The following is a 20,053-nucleotide window of genomic DNA, read 5'->3' as shown; positions in this document are numbered from 1 at the left end:
TTGTTATCTTGGAAGTTGGTTATGTCCTTTAGAGGTGAACATAATGTTTGGATCCTTTTTTTGATACTTTTGTGTGTTATACATTTCATAGTGGGATATAATATTGATTTGGAAATGAAACATATTGCTTTTGAGAATGGGTGAAATATTGATAAGGCTCTTCCTTTGTATGTTAATTGGGGTTTTACAATTGACATTTCACATGGTGTACTCATAGGGGGATTCATAACATTTGATGTCATAATAGGTGATGGAGTTAGGAACAAGGGTGCATGTTGAGCTATCATTATGCATGATACTAAATGGCAAGAATTCTTGTGAACTCCTCTCTTGAAAAACTAATTTTGTGAATCAACTCCAAGGTCTTGGGTTGATCTTGAAACCTACTAGAATTTGTTCAATTGAAGATAAATGTGATTTTTCACAAGGAGGCCTTTGTTGGTTTGTTTTAATTTTGGATGAGATGAAGAACCTACACACTGATTCAAAATAAAACTAGCAAAAGAACTATGTTTTTGTATTTTTATGTTTTTTATAAATGCAATCTACCAATGCAACTAAAATGAAGTCCTATTCTAACAAGAGGGTTAGCAAAGAAAATAATTTTTAAAAAAAGAAAATAACATGAAATTGAAATTCCTAATGGACATAAGCTATTGAAAATGACACATCTACAAATTAAGCTTTCAAAGAAATTGGTAAATAACCAATGAAAGAAGGAGCAGTGCTTCCTTTATTCCACTAATGCAATCATCTATGAGAAATTTAGTGATCATTTGATGTTTCACCCTTCATCAAATTGCAAGACCATAGAAAGTGCACTCATGTGAGATGAAAAGTTATGCAGACATAATTAGATGATTTCTTCTCAAGCTAGTTATATCAGTAAAATTATTCAAAACCATAACAAACACCAGAACTAATGAATCACACAACCAGAAACAAAGCAATAAAAGTTTGGCTCAATCACAATTCCATGAATGTAAATTCACAAAACAATGACACATTTAGGCAAGAATGACTACACTCCAAATTTGAGCACCAAAAGCATAATTTTATCACAAAATAAATGTGGCCCCACTCACATATTACAATGGAGTATTTATAAGAAATCATCTCCTCAATTTGTGTTGAGAGTGATAGATATCTTCATGTAATAAAATGCTTTTAATTTAGTAAAACAAACTAATTATATACAAATGAACAATATAACTGGTGCTAAGTAGGACTCCATCCATTTTGTATTCATTAATAAGATGCATGAGCCTTTACATGTTAAAAACAAAGTATTTATGAGAGGAGAAAGAATGAGAAATCTTTGAGTCAAAGTGGAAGTGTCTAGAAGTGCCAAAAATGAAAGCTGATCCTTCACAAGCCATTTGTTGGAGTTAAACTGCCATCAAAATGCATTTTTGATGCATGGAAAGCTCTATTTTTGGAACTGGAAGTTAACTATCTATGGATCTTCTAGAAATGTGCACCTACGAACCTACAGAGCTGCAAACTTGTGCACCTATAGACCTGTGGCGTTGCACACCTCAAAATGGTCCAAAATCTCAAAATTTTACTAAGTGTCAAAATTGGAATTCTAGCATCTATGTTTTGTTTTTCTTCATCCCAAAGCTATGTTTGGATGTTTGATCTTGAATTTCTCTATAATCTCAGCAATTTTGGCCACATTTGGTAAATCTAGAGGCTTATATTTGTTCTTGACCTTCTTTCTATAATTGTCTACCTCAATTTGAGTGTCAGCAGAATCCTTGAGTTTGGTATCCAATTCTAACAAGGCTTCTTCTATCTAGAAAGCTTTCTGGATATCTTTGTCATTAGCAACTTCCTCAAAAATCTTCTTAAAACTCTCTACTAATACCTCTATATTCAACAACTTCTCCCATTCTTCATCTTCAAAAATATCTAAGCATGCATCACTATAATGCCTCTCTACTTCCAAAATTTTCTCTCAGGCTTGGTCCTTGAGCCTACGGATCTCCACATGTAATGTTTCCATTACCTTATTACTAGCAGCAATCTTCTCTATCCAATCATCAATCAAATCTAATTCCTCCACTATATATATATCTACCAAAATTTTGTAACTTTTCCCCTTTATTGCTTGCAAAAATTTTAAGTTCTTACTCCAGGTCCTTACTTCACCCATAATGTTGACGTCCTGCTTCAAAATTGGTACCATTTTATTCATGTTTTCTTGAGTAGCATGCAATAAATTTAGGTTCCCTTGGATGATCAAAATGCCCTTATCTTAAAAAATTTCCTGCCACCATTGACATGCTTTCAAAAGTGGGTCTAAATGTATAGCTCCCTGTTCTCTAACTATGGTGTTCAATGTCTCCTCAGGGTGCTCAAGATCTAGAGGACCAACCACTTTAGCCAAATATCCCCTTAGGATCTAAGTTTGTTGTCGAAGTGTTCAGAGTTTGACCTCTTCCTGTTCCATGCTCTTAAAAACTTCCTTGATCCCCATGTGGGCCTCCCAAGCATGACCTCTTTGATTTGATAGTCTTGGGGACCGAGGCTTTCTATATATATATCATTAAGAGGCAAAACCACTTGTGAAAATAAATCCTAGTCCAGTATATTATTGGTGAATACCAATGGTCTTGCCTCATGTGATAGAGACTTAGGCTTGTTCAAGATCTCAACCAACTCAAAAATTTCTTCCTCATCAACATAGAATTGTGTCTTTGTGCTCCTCATTATTTATTTCTTGAGCCACCTTGGAATACACTCAATTGAAGACCTACCTCTCAAGAATGAACGAGTATGTTCTACTACCTCCTTTCCCTTATCACTCCTCCTCAAAGTTGTTTCCCTTTGTGAGGGCTCTTCTTCTATAGTCTCTATCTTAGTAGACCTTGCAACTTGCACCTCAGTGTCTTGGGAAGGTGGTTGAGAATATTCTAACATTTTTCCCTCCTTCAACACTTCATTAGTTACCATTTGTTGTGGTTCCTCCTCTCATGAAGGTTCCTTTTGAACCTGTTCTTCTTCTGAGCTTTGGTATAGAGGAGTAATCAAGACTTTATCTACCACCATGACTTATGGTGGAGATGGGGGATTAGGGTCGAGACCCTGTGAATCTAGTAGCATCTGCGTCCAATCTTCTTGTTGGGGTTCACTTGTAGGGTTCTTATCCCCAACTATTTCTGTTCCCATAGGAATAAAATCAAAATTTGACATTTTGAATATGTCATTGCCCTCTTCACTCTACTCATCCACCCACTTTTGTACTTCATCTTCCAAAGAAGAGACTTCCAAGGGTTCCTTTGGAGTGGATGACAGTGTTATTATGGAACCTCTTTTCCTTTGTTTTTCTACAACTCTAGCTAGTTGGGTTCTTCCTTGCAAAGGCACCTATTCCTCTTCCTCTTCCTCTTCCTCCTCTTCTTCTTCTCCCTTTGGAATGGTTTCAAGGACAAATGTGCTAGGCACCATTCTTTTAGTCACTCTTTTCATTTTCTTCCTATGGATCTTAATCCTTTTCTATTTCATGGAGGTAGAAGGGGAAGCTAGCTCTACTTATGGAGGAGGGATGGAGACCTATTGAGTTTCTTCCTCTTTTGACTGGCTAGGAACAAATGGAGGCAATTGAGGGTCCACCTAGACTTGAGTAGTTCTAGTATCCTCTAACCCTTGTATAATTTCTCCCTACTACTAGGGAGGTGCTTGCACTTGACCCCCTCCTATATCAACCCTTTGAGGAGAGCTCCTTTTTCTCTTGTTCTTTCCCTTCCTCTCTAGAGGGTGATAATATCCAACTGGTTAGTCAAGTTGGTATACTATTTTTTGCCTAATGGGAGACTAGGCTGTAAAAGTAGGAATTGTAACTTTCTTTTCTCTACCTTTCTCTAGGATGGCTCGTGCATGAAATATCATACTATTAGGTATTAGATCAAGATGAAATGGTTTCTTGATCCAATCCTTTTTCATTCTAATTACATGCCTCACTAGATGATTTATATCATTTCCCTCCTCCCTATTAACCTCAGCATTGATGATGGGTCTCTCTCTAATTTTATCTGAGTTGAATAAGGGGTCCAGTAGCTCCTAGGAATCTTGCTACAATATTTCCTCTAGAATGCTTAGTTTGAGAGCCTTCTCTTCCAAATAAAAAGTCATCCTACAATAGTCCCTAATAAAGACATTGTAGTCATTTGTCACATTCATCCAATGGTCTTCAATGGCCTCTTCATGGTGGAATTCTCTACTAGCAAGACTCTCAACTTTCCTAATATTATCAAAATAGGGTGAGGAGAGTGTTATTCCTTAAGGGGATAATTTTCCCACTCCCACTTGAAAGATGGAATACCCTACTTATGCTTTACGTGATATGATCCTATGACTAGGGGCCATGTCCAAAATGGTCTCCATTATCTTCTTACCCTATCATAAGCAGACTCAATCTGCCATGCAATCTGCAATAACACTAGTTTATCACTTGGATATCTAGGGACGTTCTTAGGGTTGACAAAGGAACCAACCACTTGTAGATTCATGAATGTCCTACATTGAATGTAGTAGGCCCCAAGAGCTGTTATCTATGCTATTGCCTCATTAGATAACCTCTTCGCATAGTCTCCCTCTATGAATCAGATGATTGGGAAGATAAATGCATCATTCATGATTCTGTATTCCTTTCTCTTTTTTGAGAGCTTCTTCCTCACTAGTTGAGGGTAGAAAATATAAGGCTAGGCATTAGGATCTTGCATGTTGCCCCTCTTGAACAATCTAGGGTAATTTTTTGCCCTTGTTGCTAGTAGATATACCATGTAGGAAGTCATATAGAACCTCTTTTTATCCATGACTACCCCCAATCGTTTACACAAGTTCTCACTTAATGTGGTGGCCTAGTCAAGTGGCATCTTTTCTATCTTGATTATCTTAATGAAATTGACCATGAAAATGCTGAGGTGGCTAACTACTAGTAGACCCATGACCCTACTCAGAAGAATAATAGAGTAGCCAATATCCTCCTTAATGTATTAGCTAGACATGTCCACCTTTCCTATTATTCTCCTTAGAGGAGTCTTCTCAATGAGATAGGAGGATTTGATTATACCTATGATCTCCTTTATGTGTTCCTTATACCACCTTTTAGTTGCCTCATAAGAGAGTCTGATGAATCGATCTACTCTTAGGAGATGAAAGAACCTTTCAATGTTGTTAGGTAAGAGGTCTAGTACAACTTCTCCTATCACACTCTTAACTACCCTTTACTCTAGAACAAAGTGTTTTGCTAGTGTCATGATTAACTCCACTGATTGTACTATTGTTGGGTGCAAAGCTGCACTCACATTCCCTAATCAAATCAATGTAGATACTAGAGCTAATCTCTTCATGGGCTTGTTACAGATTCTAAGGAACTCTCCCAAGTTGGTGTATCCCAAATCAGTATCCTTAATTTCTACATAGTCATCTTGGAATCTTGATTTGGACAGGACCCCTTGGAATTTGAAAACCATGGGCTTGGGTGCCATTTTCTCACCAAAAGAGGATGACATGATATCTACATAAGAAGACATCAATTAGTTTAGAATTAAAACTAAGAGATTAGAAGAAGACAATGCTTAGTAGAACTAAAAATAAATAAAATTTAAATGCATTAAAACACCTATCTCTTTTGCTTTTAAAATGAAAAAAAAAGAAGGTGTGCACCTGTGCACTAGATCAGGTATGCAAGTGTGCATCTCATTTTGATGTATTTGTAATATGTTTTAAGGGTTTTCACATTAACGATTGAGTTTATGAGTTTTAGAGGGTTTGATTTTTTTAGTTGGGGTTTATGTGGAGTTTTGCAAAGGTAGCATAGTGCATGTGACACATAGACACAACAAGAGAGGTATGCATGATAGTAGGTGTGACAATGAGCACAATAGCAGGTGGTGTATGACATGAGTGTTTGGTTTGCAATGTGTGTGGTGCAGGGGATGTGGTGTGTTCATGTGTTATGTGTGTTTTTTTTTAAAACTCACAAAGTGGAGGTGAATGGCGACGAAGTGCACAAAGTGCATGGATCACAGTGAGGTGTGCACTCTGGTGTCCATGACAAGTGGGTGTGGCATGGTGCACAGCTAGTAGGTGAAGCAAATGGGTGTAGCAAGTGGGGTGCACACTTTGTGATGCATAGCAGTGTGGATGTGCGCTCGGCATAGTGTAGGTGCGGATGCGTGATTAGCATGGTACGTAGTGTGGGGTTTCATGCTCATGGATGCATGGTCGATGTGGTGTGTGGCACAACATGGTGCATGCATGGATGCATAGTTTTCAATGCATGTGGTGCATGAAACATGGCATGTTAATTTTTTATACATATCTTGTGCACATTAATGTATGTGCAGAGCACATAAAGGTGAGAGTGCGAAGGGTGTCATTCATTGTAAAGAAAATGTAAATAAAAAATGGGTAAGGAAGGAAGGGGATGGGGGTTTATATAACCCCACCCACCTTTGGTGGTGTGTGGATATGTGCTTGCACAAGTGCACAAGTATGCATCCATGCATCACTAGAGGTGAGCGCACTTGTGGACCTCCCAAACTGCACAGGTGCATATTTATTATTATTTTTATTTTATTTTATTTTATTTTTTATTTTTTACTTTCCTGACTCTTCTACATCAGGATGGGGCCTTAGGGCCTTATAATTGGCCCAAATTTGAAAAAAATAGGGGTCCCCATTTCCTAATTGAAATGGGGCGTGCATTGTGGAACCACAAAAAATAGTCCCAAAAAAAGGAAGAAATGGCAAAAGGCATTTCTTCATCAGTAAACATGCTTTCAATGTGTGTTTAACACCAACCAAACTTTGAATGCCTTGAGCATATTTTGAATGACTTCGTAGTCAAAACCTTAGAATCCAAAACCTTTGAGATCAGTGTGTGATTCATGTATTCATTCCCTTTGACATCTTAGGATGTAGTCTATCAAAGTTTTTTGACAACATGGAAACAATCTTCCACCCTTCTTGGTTCATCCATTTAGAACCTTCACTAAGGTTGTTTATCGATCACTTGCTCGACTAGATGAGAGAATTAGTTTAAGGGCACTTAGCAGGGTGTCACTTTCTTTTAATTTTTGGAAAATTTTGAAGAATAACTCCATGTGGCTTGTATTCTCACTACTGGATGAAGCGATGTTTTAGTACAAGATACTTCATTTTGAAATTGTATCCTTTTTCCATTTTAGATCTTTAGAATCCTTTAACCTTAACACCGTCCTTTTCTCTCCTTTTTAAAAAAAAAAAATTATGTGTTGTGACTACACTTAGACTATGTAGCCAAGACATTGGTGTCATTTCTTGGATTTGATCTTTGGTGAACATACCTTGCATTCCTCTTTTTGAACTTTTTATAAAATTTGATGCCAAATAATGATCTTAGCAACCCTTCAAGAAGACCCCTCCTATTTGAGCTAAATGGAGTTTGAATTGTCCCTTGCTATCTTCAACGTTAATTTGACAACACCTAAGATGGCCAATTCTTAAGTTCACAAAGTTTTCAGAGCTCATTGATTTAGAACCTTGAATTTAAGACTAAAAGTCTACCTATTTCCATACGAAACATCCATTGCTTAGTTGGTATAAGACACACAATTGTCTAAATATTTTGACATAGAAATACCTCTTTCTAAAATCAGAACCAAATAGTGGTTAGGAAAATAGCTCAAGATAAAATTTTAAATATGTCTTAACCCCTAGGACTGACATGACTTAGAAAGTAAACACGTGACTGAAAGAAAACACACAACTAAAAACAAACACACTTGTAGAAAATAAACACACTTGCAAAAAATAAAACCTAACTAACTATTGAAACACAATCTAACTAAGTGTAGAGATAAAACCTAACTAATTTTTTTTTTTTTTTAATTTCTTTTTGGAGGTTCTTTTATGCCTCAAAATAATGTTTTATAAATTTCCAATTTACTGGTAAGGGAAGAAATCCCCCCTGTAAGGAATTGAGCCTAAAAGTGTTTTCTCTGACAATTTCTATGATCTAATAAGGACCAGTCCACAAACACTAAAACTTCTTATGGTTGCCTAGTTTTTCTTTCACCTTGTCCCAAAATAGAACAAGGTTAGAAATTCTAAAGGATTTTATCATGGCTCTCTTGTTGAACCATCTCTTCACAATAGCTTGATGTTTAGCCATATGGTCCAATGTAGTTGTCTGCTTTTCATTCATCTCTAAAAGATTGATCAATTTAATTTGTACTTTGTTAGCATCTTTAGCATATTCACTTATGAACTTCAATATAGGAATTCTAAGGTTGGGTGGAAATATTGGAAGCAAATACAGAGAAGTCCCCAGAGCATTTTTGACCCTCACTCAATCTATCTATTGATGTGAAATCTGATCCATTATTGCATATAAGGGCAAATGGCATTCTGAATCTGGTAACAATATGTTCCTCCAAGAAATTTGTCACCACCTTGGTGGTGCAATTTTTGTGAGTTTCAGCTTTAGTCCATCCTGTAAAATAATCAATAGCCATAAGAATGTAGGTGTGTCTAGTTGATGATGGTGGGTTAACTAGACCAATGAAATCCAACCCCGACTTTGCAAAAGGGCGTACTTCGTATATAGGTTGTAGCAACATTTTCGAGTGTCTTTCTTTGTTAGCACTAGTTTGGCAAACATGACAAGAGTGTACATGCTCAAAAGTGTCCTTGAATAATGTGAGCCAAAAATAACTAGATTTTAAAATCATATGAGCCATCACTTCTGCTAAACCATGCCCTGTACCATACTTATCATGAAATTGTTCAAGGATTTTCTTCACTTCTTCACATCCTAAACATTTCATGTAGATCCCTTCATAATTCCTTTTGTATTACTTTTTTTATTGTAGCATATAGGACTCACACTTCATTTTAAGTCCTCTATGTTGTGAACTATTCATCTAACTAGGGCATTGATTTTATAGGAGGTAGTACACAATATCATGGCACTAGACATCTATCATCAGACCTTGGCCAATTTCAACATGAGATACTATCATTTTCTTGTGATCTTCATCATCTATTTCTTTCTTAAAATCAAATTTATTTTCATCGCCAATCTGGTTATCAGCGATCATCCTTGACAATTCTTGACCTCTGACTAATTTCATAGGTTGAATCTCAAGGTTGAACTCTTGAAGTATTGTCACCCATTTACGTTGCCTTTTTCCAAGTTCATTTTGCATCAACAATGTCTATACTATTGGGTCAAGTATGATAGCATACACCTTACTCTTTAGTATATAATGACAAAACTTGTTTACCAATTTAACAAAGGAAAAAGATTGTTTGTCAAGGTTATAATAATTCAACTCAACATTTCTTAGTGGGAAATTCATAAAAGCAATAGGTCTTTCATCTTCCTTCTCCTTCTTTTGGGTCAAGACCCCTATACATGAATGCTCTAAAGAAAAGGAATATATCTTGAAGGGAAGGTTGTAATCAGGACTTACCAATACCAAAGTTGTGGAAATGGCTAACTTAATATCGTTGAATGATTTCTTTACTTTAGGAACCCATTCTATTTTAGTTCCCTTCTTTAGCAAATTATATAGAGGATGCACAATCTCTACAAATCCACTTATGAATTTTTGAACAAAATGTATCTTCCCAAAGAAAGACCTGACTTCTTTCTAACTGTTTGTGGGTGATAACTTTAAAATGGCTTCAACTCTATTAGGATCTATAGAGATGCTAGCTTTGCAAATGATATGACCTAAGAGCTTTCCTTTAGTGACCCCAAATGAATAGTTCTTGGGATTGAGAGATATGACATATTTATGACACCTATTGAACACCTATCTTAGGTTAGCAATGTGAGTAGTTTGATCTTTTTAAAAGATAGTAAAGTCATCCATATAGATAACTATACATCTATTAATCAATCCCTTAAATACTTCATCTGTGGCTCACTGAAATATAGCCCCCACATTAATCAATCCAAATGGCATTCTCCTATAGGCAAAGGTTCCCCATTTGGTCGTAAAGGAAGTCTTTAATCTATCTTCCTCTTCAACCATCACTTGATTGTAACCAAAATATCCATCCAAGAAAGACATTATTTTTGAACTATTCACAATTTGTAAGACTTCATCCAACAAGGGCAATGTGTAATTGTCCTTCTGAGACATCGAGTTCAAATTGTGAAAATTGATGCAAAGCCAAATCTCTCTAGTCTTTTTTCATATAGGAACTAAATTAACCACCCATGTAGAGTTATGCACAAGAAAAATAATTTTTGCATCTAGAAATTTCTTAACTTCCTTCATTATCAGAGGCTTGATGATGGGATTGATGGGTCTCTACCTTTTTCAGAAAGGTTTGGCATTAAGTTTGAGTATAATATCATTTGTAATGATCCAAGGATCATATGTCTTCAGATCTTGATAGCTCCAATCAATGACATCCTTATATTCTATAGGCAATTTGAGCATGTCTTCCCTTTCCTATAAACTACATGTTTTCCCAATCCTTACCATCTTAGGATCATCCTCTATTCCTAAATTTTATGAATTGAATTTGTTAGTCCCCTTTTCTTTAGGAATTCTTTTTTTGAGTGTTGATTCATCATGATCAAAGATATGTTCTAATTCAACCATTCCCTTTGGAATAGTATTGGTTTTTAGATTGAGAATCCCATCTTCATCTTCAAGTTCATTGCCCTTAGGTTTTTTCTTCAGGGTGTCATCTATTTCTTATCCCTTAAAGTGATTGCTACACAAAATAAACTCCAATATATGTTGATCATCCTAAAAAACTTGGAAGTAGGAATAGATGGAGCAACAACCAATTCAACTGAAAATCATTTCAACTTTGTTCCTTCAACTAGCTGCAATGTGCTTGCTGAAATAGCAAGGGCATCTATAGCCATGTTATTTCTTCTTCGAATAGATTTTATTTTCAAAGCTTTGAAGTCATCTAATAGATCTCATACCCTTTTCCTATAGGAAAGCAATCTCTTACCATTACAAGAATATAGTGATTTTACTTGTCTAATAACCAATTGAGAATCTCCTTTGATGATGAGACCTATAACTCCTTTCTTGAGAGTAAATAGAATTCCTTGAATCAATGCTTCATATTTAGCAACATTGTTAGTGCATCTAAATTGCAATCGGTATGCAACGTAGAAAGATTTACCTTTTGCTTCAACAAGTTCAATACATGCACTGGCTCCTAATTTGCACTTGGAACTGTCAAAGTGAAGGGTCCAAATTGAGCTTTCCTTGGGTTTTCTAACCTTATGCTTACTTTTCATCAATTTCTCTTTTACTTGAGCTTTAAAGGACTATTTCGTAGGAACCCATTGTAATTTTTTGAGAGGTAGACTTGATGATTCTTTGTTGTGAATTCCTGATAGAGCAGGTGTGTGTTTCTCTTTTTTATCTTGAATTTCCCATACCAATTCTTTAATTTCTTCCACTTTAGGCAGAGGACAAACAACCACTGAAGTCCATCCCTATCTTTTTATGTACCTTCTTCTTCTTTGTACTTTGATCATTTTGGGTGGAGGAGAAGACAAACCTCCACTGTCTGAAGAGGTATCACTATATGATGCATTCAAATCTCCAATTTCCCCTTCAATCTCTTCAACAACATTAGATATGTTTGTGGGACTTTGGTTTTCTATTAGTTCCTTTTGTGGGTCATCAACTTTCTTTACTTCAACCATTTATGTCAATACCTTAGCAATTGCTTCTAGACATGATGAACATTCAAAATCCTAATGGCTAACTTTATGCAATCAACAAAATTGTCAAAGGAGGAGAATATTGGAATCAACTTCTTCTCCTAGACATTGTAAATTAGCCATCATATGGTCTATGAATTGTGTTACAACCTCATCTTTTGGGGATGATATCATGGGTTCCATATCTTGATCATCTAGTTTTCTAGTCAACATTATATCAAAAACCATCAGCTTGTAGGAGCCTAAATCTATTTATAAGAAGGCTACCACATTAGGAGCATTTTAATTTGTGATCATCTTTGCTAACTTGGGCTTTGTATCTATCTTGATCTGATTGTTCAAACCTTTCCATGGTAATCAAAGCTGAGTGAAATCTATGGAAAACCATCCCCTTAGACATATTGTCCATTCTCTACTAAGGAGTAATCCATATCTCTGGTATATCAACCACATGTACATCAATGATGTCTTGAATATAGGTGTCGACTGTCAACTATGTCCACACATCCTTCAACACACCTACTTTCACCTCTATTTTGTCCAACTATATTACTAACCTATGTGACCCCTAATTTTTGTGTTATGGATTACAACATTACATTACACAAAGCTCCCAAATCAATAAGGCAATTGTGAATATTCTTTCCATATATTATGATACTGAGCAAAAATGGGGGCACCTCTACCTTGTCTTTAAACATAGTGGGCAATGTCTCTGTAGTGTTAACTTCCTTTGACACCATCTTTTGAGGGGTAGTATTTACATTTTGGGAAGTCTTTGTATGGTCCAGGCTCTTCATGAGTGCCTTTTTTTTTTGTGGATAGTTTTGCAAAATGTCAAACATAGACATATTGGCCTTTGTTCATTTTAAGTCCTCCACTACACTATATCTTTCAGTAGACCAAGCAATATTTTTCAATATCATTGGTACATTTACTTCGTTTTGATTTTTTTCCCTCCAAGTGGTGGTTTAACCAATGCTAGAGTGTTACTCACCCTTGGATCAAGAGGAGTTGATTGTAGCACTAGAGGGATTCCATCTGTCAGAGGTTCCTTTCTACTTCTCAAGTTTCATGTATTTTGATTGTCACTATGAAAGGCAAACATCTCTTCATGTTGAAAGTCAAGTTCTTGGTTGAATGGGAATGAGAACTCTTCATCAACTAACTACTCTATGTATGGCTTTTGTGTGGGGTCATAGGATTCTAATAGTGCACCATTAAATTGCACAAGGGGTGTACTATCATTTACTTGAGAGCTTTGAGCCATCTCTTGATTTCCATTATAGTATGAGTTATCATTGTTTGATTCATTGTGACTGTCATCATACTGATTGATATTCGTATACTGAATGTTGTTGTTGTTATCTATAGGAATACTTCCATTATTTAGATGGGTGTTCCACTATCATTTTTTTCTCTAGAAGCCATTATTTCAATTAGGAGGATTGAAGTTGTTCCCTCCATTATTATTTCCTACATTGTTGTTGTTTCCATTGAAGATTCTATTGTAATTTTGGCCATAATTGTTCTTGTAAGGACCCACATTATTTGTTTGGTGTAATAACCTAAGATGAGTCAATTCATTGTTCATTTGTAACATACTCTTTTTCATCTAACCAAATTTAGAGATAAATTTATTCTCTACTTCAACAAGGACTGCTGCCTTTTGCTCAAAGAAGGTGGCTTTTGGAGTTCATACCCTTGATATGTCAAAGTAGTGTTCTATGGAGTAGATGCCTATTGTAATGGAATTGGATTTGTAGGTATGAACTGGCTAGGCATAGTGGGTACTCTGATTGGGTATGTTGGCATTACTATGATAGCTTGAGCTAGAAGCATCAATCCTCCTCTATTAGGATTGGCTTGCTTAGTAAAAGTTATTACTTCTGCGAAGACCTTTTCTAATGTATCAATATCTAATGAAGGAAGCCTTTTTAGAATGATAGCAGTAAGAGGTTTCATAGCATTTAGATAAATCTGAATAGCCACTTCAACTAGTATAGTGTATGGTGTTTCCAACCTGTGATACGCCATATGAAAGTGTTGATTGAAGCGTGAAACTGTCTCAGCTAGATCCCTTTTAATTGATATGAATTGTTGATGTATCACTGCTAGGTTGATTAAAGTTTTAAATTATTCTAGCAACAATTTTTCAAAGGTGTTCTAATCTCCAATACACCTAGGTGGCAAATTGATGTACCAATTGTAGGAAACTTGCCCCAAAGAATAGGGGAATAAATGAAGGACCACATCCTCATTGGTAATCTACTTCCAATTGCAAATTTCTTTGAATACTTTAATGTGGTCTTCAGCAATTCATCTTTCTATATAAATGAACCTTGGGAAAACTTTTCAGGATTCTTAGGGAGGTCATGGAGTGCACCTCTCAAGTTTATTAGCGAGTCTATAATGTTTGCAAAAAAGGCCATTAAAGGGTTTGGCAGATCTAAGTGTGGTTGTTTTAGGGATGGAACTATTAGAGTATGAGGTGGTCTAGTAGGTGGTTAGAGTGGAGGTGGAGTTGAAGAAGATGATGAAAATTCAAATGAAAGTGGTTGAATTTGAGGAATCCCTTTATCACTGTGTGGTTTATGGAAGTGGGTAAGCTCAAAAAACTCATGTACTTTTGGTGAAGATCTTAATGCTCACTAAAATGGGGATTCTAAATTGGAACGCTTTGGTTTGCACCAACCTTGGGAAAATAATACCTCTGTAGATGTACACTTTCTCACAAATCAGGTGCACCACAAAGTTTTTGCACACATGCGCACCTATGTAGCTATGGATCTGCAAACCTACAAAATTGTGCACCTATGCAACTACACACCTAAATTTCACAAAAACTTAGAATTTTTTTTGAAGTTGTGGCAAGCGCAGATTTTTGCAAAAGTGTAGAATTTTGAAACTTGGGAAAGTTTTCCTTCTTTTTCCAAGAATCAAAAGTGTGGCCCTCCTTCTAGTGTCACTTCTATTGAGCTATCATTATGCACAATGCTAAATGATAGGAATTCTTGCAAAATCCTCTCTCAAAAAGCTGATTTTGTGAATCAAGTCCAAGGTTCTAGGTTGATATTACGACCTTCTAGAATCTATTCAGTTGAAGATAAAAGAGATTGTTAACAAGGAGACCTTTGCTGGTTCATTTTAATTTCAGATGAGATGAAAAACCTGAACGCTTCTTCAAAATAAAACTTGCAAAAGAACTATTTTTTTGTATTTTTTATGTTTTTTATGAATGCAATCTAATAATGCAACTAAAATGAAGTCCTATTCTAACAAGGGGGTTAGCAAAGCAAATAACATGAAATTGAAATTTCTAATGGACATAAGCTATGAAAAATGACACATCTGTGAATTAAACTTTCAAAGAAATTAGTAAATAACCAATGAAAGGAGCAACACTTCCTTGATTCCACTTATGAAATCATTAGTGAGAAACTTAGTGATTGTATGATATTTCACCCTTCATCAAATTGCAAGGCCATGAAAAGTGTGCTCATAAGAGATAAAAAGTTATGTAGGCACAATTCAATGATTTCTTCTCAACTTAGTTACGTTAGTAGAATTTGTCAAAACCATAAAAAACACCAAAACTAATGAATCACACAACCAGAAACAAAGCAATAAACTTTTGGATCAATTACAATTCCATGAATGTAAATTCACAAAACAATGACACATTTAGGCATGAATGACTACACTCCAAATGCGAGCACCAAAAGCATAATTTTACTACAAAATAAAGGTAGCCCCAATTACATATTACAATGGAGTATTTATAAGAAATTATCTCCTCAATTTGTGTTGAGAGTGAGAGATATCTTCATGCAATAAAATGCTTTTAATTTAATAAAAAAAACTAATTATATACAAACTAACAATTTAACTAGTGCTAAGCAGGATTCCATCCTTTTTTTATTTATTAATTGGATGCATGAGCCTTTACATGTTAAAAAAAAAAAAAAAAATTTATGAGAGGAGAAAGAATGGGAAAGCTTTGAGTTGAAGTGGAAGTGTCTGGAAGTGCCAAAAATGGAAGGTGATCCTCCACTAGGCATTTGTCAGAGTTGAACTACTGTCAAAATGCATTTCCGATGCATGGAAAGCTTTATTTTTCGAATTGGTAGTTAAATATCAGTGAAACTCCTAGAAATGAGTACCTATAGACCTATGGACCTATGGATTTGCACATCTATAGACCTATGGAGCTGTGTACCTCAAAATGGTCCAAAATCTCAAAATTTTACTAAGTGTCAAAATTGGAATTTTGGTATCTAGGTTTTGTTTCTCTTCATCCCAAAGCTATGTTTGGATGTTTTCCCTTGAATTTATCTATAATCTCAATAATTTTGGCCACATCCAATAAATCTAAAGCCTCATATTTTTCCTTTACCTTCTGTTTGTAATTGTCTACCTCAATTCGAGTGTTAGCAAAATGCCCGAGTTTGGTATCCAATTCTAACAAGGATTCTTCTATCCTAAAAGCTTGCTATATATCTTCACCATTAGTAGCTTCCTCAAAAATGTTCTTAAAACTCTCTACTACTACCTCTATAGGCAAAAAAATTCTCATGTTCTTCATCTTCAAAAATATCTAAGCATACATCACTATAATGCCTCTCTGCTTCCAAAATTTGCTCTTAGGCTTGGTCCTTGAGCCTATGGATCTTCGCATGTAATGTTTCCATTACCTTATTACTATAAACAATCTGCTCTATCCAATCATCAATCAAATCTAATTCCTCCACTATATATACATCTACAAAAATTATGTACCTATGCCCCTTTATTGCTTGCAAAAATTGTAAGTCCTTACTCTAGGCCCTTAATTCATCCATAATGTTGAAGTCCTACTTCAAAATTGTCACCATTTTATTCACCTTCTCTTGAGTAGTGTGTAGTAACTTTAGGTTCCCTTAGATGATCAAAATCCCCTTATCTTCAAAACTTTCTTGCCACTATTGACAAGCTTTCAAAAATGGGTCTACATGTATAGCTCCCCCTTGTTTGAGTATGGTGTTCAATGTCTCTTCAAGGTGCTCAAGATGTAGAGGACCAACCACTTCGGCCAAATATCCCCTTAGGATCTCATTTTTCCATTGAAGTGTTTAGAGTTCAACCTCTTCCTGTTCCATGCTCCTGAAAACTTCCTTGATCCCAATGGTTACCATCAACCTTGTTGTATCCCATGTGGGCCTCCCAAGCATGACCTCTTTGATTTGATGGTCTTTGGGACTGAGGCTTTCTATATCTATATCATCATGAGGGAAAACCACTTGGGGAAACAAATACTAGTCCTATGAATTATTGATAAATGCTAACAGTCTTGCCTCATGTAATGGAGACTTAGGCTTGCTCAAGATCTCAGCCAACTCAAAAGTGTCTTCCTCATCAGCATGGAATTGTGTCTTCATGCTCCTCATTATTTCTTTCATGAGACAACTTGGAATATGCTTAGCTAAAGACCTCCCTCTCGAGGATGGAGTATGTTTTGATACCTCCTTTCCCTTATCACTTCTCCTTAGAGTTGTTTCCCTTTGTGAGGGCTCTTCTTCTGTGGTTGTTGTCTTAGTAGACTCTATAGCTTGTACCTCTTTGTCTTGGGAAGGTGGTTGAGAATATTCTACCATTTGTCCATCCTTTGACACTTCATCAGTTTCCATTTGTTGTGGTTTCTCCTCTTGGGAAGGTTCCTTCTAAACTTGTTCTTCTTCTAAACTTTGGGGTGGAGGAGTAATTGAGCCTTTATCTACCACTGTGACTTATGCTGGAGATGGGGGAGTAAGATTAGGACCCTATGAATCTATTAGCATCTACATCCAATATTCTTGTTGGGGTTCACCTATAGGAGCATCCTTGATCTTATCCCCAACAAATTCTATTCCCATGGGCATAAAATCAAAATCTAACATTTTGAATATGTCATCACCCTCTTCATTTTGCTCATCCACCCACTATTGTACTTAATCTTCCAAAGAAGAGATTTCCAAGGTTTTCTCTAGGGTAAATGGTGGTGTTATTATGGAACCTCTTCTCCTTTATTTTTCTATGGCTCTAGATAGTTGTGTTCTTCCTTACAAAGGAACCTATTCCTCTTCATCTTCCCCTTCCTCCTCTTCTTCTTCACCCTCTGGAATGGTTTTAGTGATAGATGGGCAAGACACCATTCTTTTAGTCAACCTTTGCCTTTTCTTCATATAGATCTTAATTTTTTTTGTTTCATGGAGGTAGAAGGGGAAGTTGGCTCTACTTGTGGAGGAAGGATGGAGACTTGTTGAGTTTCTTCCTCTTTTGATTAGCTGGGCACAATTGGAGGCAATTGAGGGTCCACCTAGACTTGAGTAGCTTTAGTATCCTTTGACCGTTGTATAATGTCTTCATGCTGCTAGGGAGGTACTTGCACTTGACCCCCTTCAAGGAGACATCCTTTTTCTCTTTTTATTTCCCTTCCTCTTTGATGGGGACACAACCCAACAACAGAATGGACACACTAGAAAAGGGGAATTATATTAACTGAAAAAATAAGCTAGTACAAACAGTGCAGAGAAAATAACTTCAAAACATGCCCTACAGGCTTACAATAGCATAACTCTGGAGAATATTTCTCCTTTTAGCACCTCCTCTCAAGCTCCAATCCGAACTGCCTTTTACAATGCCAGAAATCTCCTTAAATAGACCCCGGAGGGTTAAGGACTAGAAGTACATTCTAGAAAGTGCTAGTAGGCATCCACCGACAAAATAGAAGGTTCCAGAAGCCGCGTTAGAAGTTGGTGCAAATCTAGAAGAATCCAAAAACGGTAGCCGAACTTCCGGGAGGCATAACTTTTGAACCGTAGCTCCGATTGACGAACCGTTTACATTTTTGGAAAGCTCTCGAAGCGCTCTATAGCCCTATAGACAAGCTTTGCTTGTCCCTCATTTTTTGACCCTTTTCGAGGTCATTTAATGCCCCAAACCTGACTTTGAAGCATTCTTAGGAGGTCTCCAAAACCCAAAAAATTGCAATAACTTTCAAACCGTGGGGCCTTTTGACCTAATTCTTTTTTTGAAATGCTCTAAATCTCAATTACATTCATCTAGCCAAGTCACACCTTCTAGGTCACCAAAATGATGGCCAAATTGCATGCTCCTATTTTTTTGGGATTTTTAAATGCACTGATAGTTGAACTATGAGAGTTGGAACCTTTATTTGAGCCAAATGGGTATCCAAAAATGTAAAGACATGAAATAGAAACTAAGTCTAAGTACATTTTTTTTGGGTGACACAGGATTGCCCTTATACCTCTGGATGCTCCTGCATCACTCTTTGGAGGGTGATAGTATGCAACCAGTTAGTCAAGTTGGTATACTAACACTAGCCTAATGGGAGACTAGGTCGCAAAGGTAGGAATTGTAACTTTCTTTCCTCTACCTTCCTCTAGGTGGGCTTGTGCATAAAATATCATAGTATTAGGTATTTGATCAAGCTAAAATGGTTTCTTGATCCAATCCTTTTTCATTTTGATTACACACCTCACCTAATAATTTATATAATTGCTCTCCTCCCTATCAACCTTAGCAGTCATCATGGGTTTCTCTCCAATTTTATCTGAGTTGAACAAGGGGTGCAGTAGCTCCCCATAATCTTGTTGTAGTATTTCCTCTAGAATGCTTAGTTTGATGGCCTACTCTACCAAATACAAAGTCATCCTACAATATTCTTGAATATGGACATCATTTTTGTTTGTTTCATTCATCCAGTGGTCTTCAATGGCCTCTTTATAGTGGAATTCTCTACCAGCCAAACTCTCAACTTTCCCAATATTATCAAAATAGGGACAGGGAGAGTGGTATTCCTCAAGGGGATAATTTTTCCACTCCCACTCAAAAGAGAGAATATCCTTCTTTTTCTTTACCTAATATGGTCTTATGACTAGAGGCCATGTCAAACATGGTCTCCATTATCTTCTTACCTTGTCATATGCAGACTCAATCTACCATGCAATCTCCAATAACACCAGTTTATCACTTGAATATCTAGGGAGCTTCATAGGGTTGAAAGAGGAACCATCTACCTGTAGATACATGAATTTCTTAGAATAAATGTTGTAGGCCCCAAGAGCTATTATTTGTGCTATTGCCTCATCAGATAACCTCTTCACATAGTCTCCCTCTATGAATTAGATGATTGCAAAGATAAATGCATCATTCATGGTTCTATATTCCTTGCTCTATGCTAAGAGCTTCTTCCTCACTAGTTGAGAGTAGGCAATATAAAGCTAGGCATTGGAATCCTACATGTTGCCCCTCTTGTACAATCTAGAGTAATTTTTTTCCCTTGCTACTGTTGGAATGTTCAAAATGGGA

This window comes from Cupressus sempervirens, chromosome 5, assembly GCF_028749045.1.
Source record: "Cupressus sempervirens isolate cs-2001-9-10 chromosome 5, ASM2874904v1, whole genome shotgun sequence".
Taxonomy (NCBI): domain Eukaryota; kingdom Viridiplantae; phylum Streptophyta; class Pinopsida; order Cupressales; family Cupressaceae; genus Cupressus; species Cupressus sempervirens.
This window is presented reverse-complemented; position numbering follows the sequence as displayed.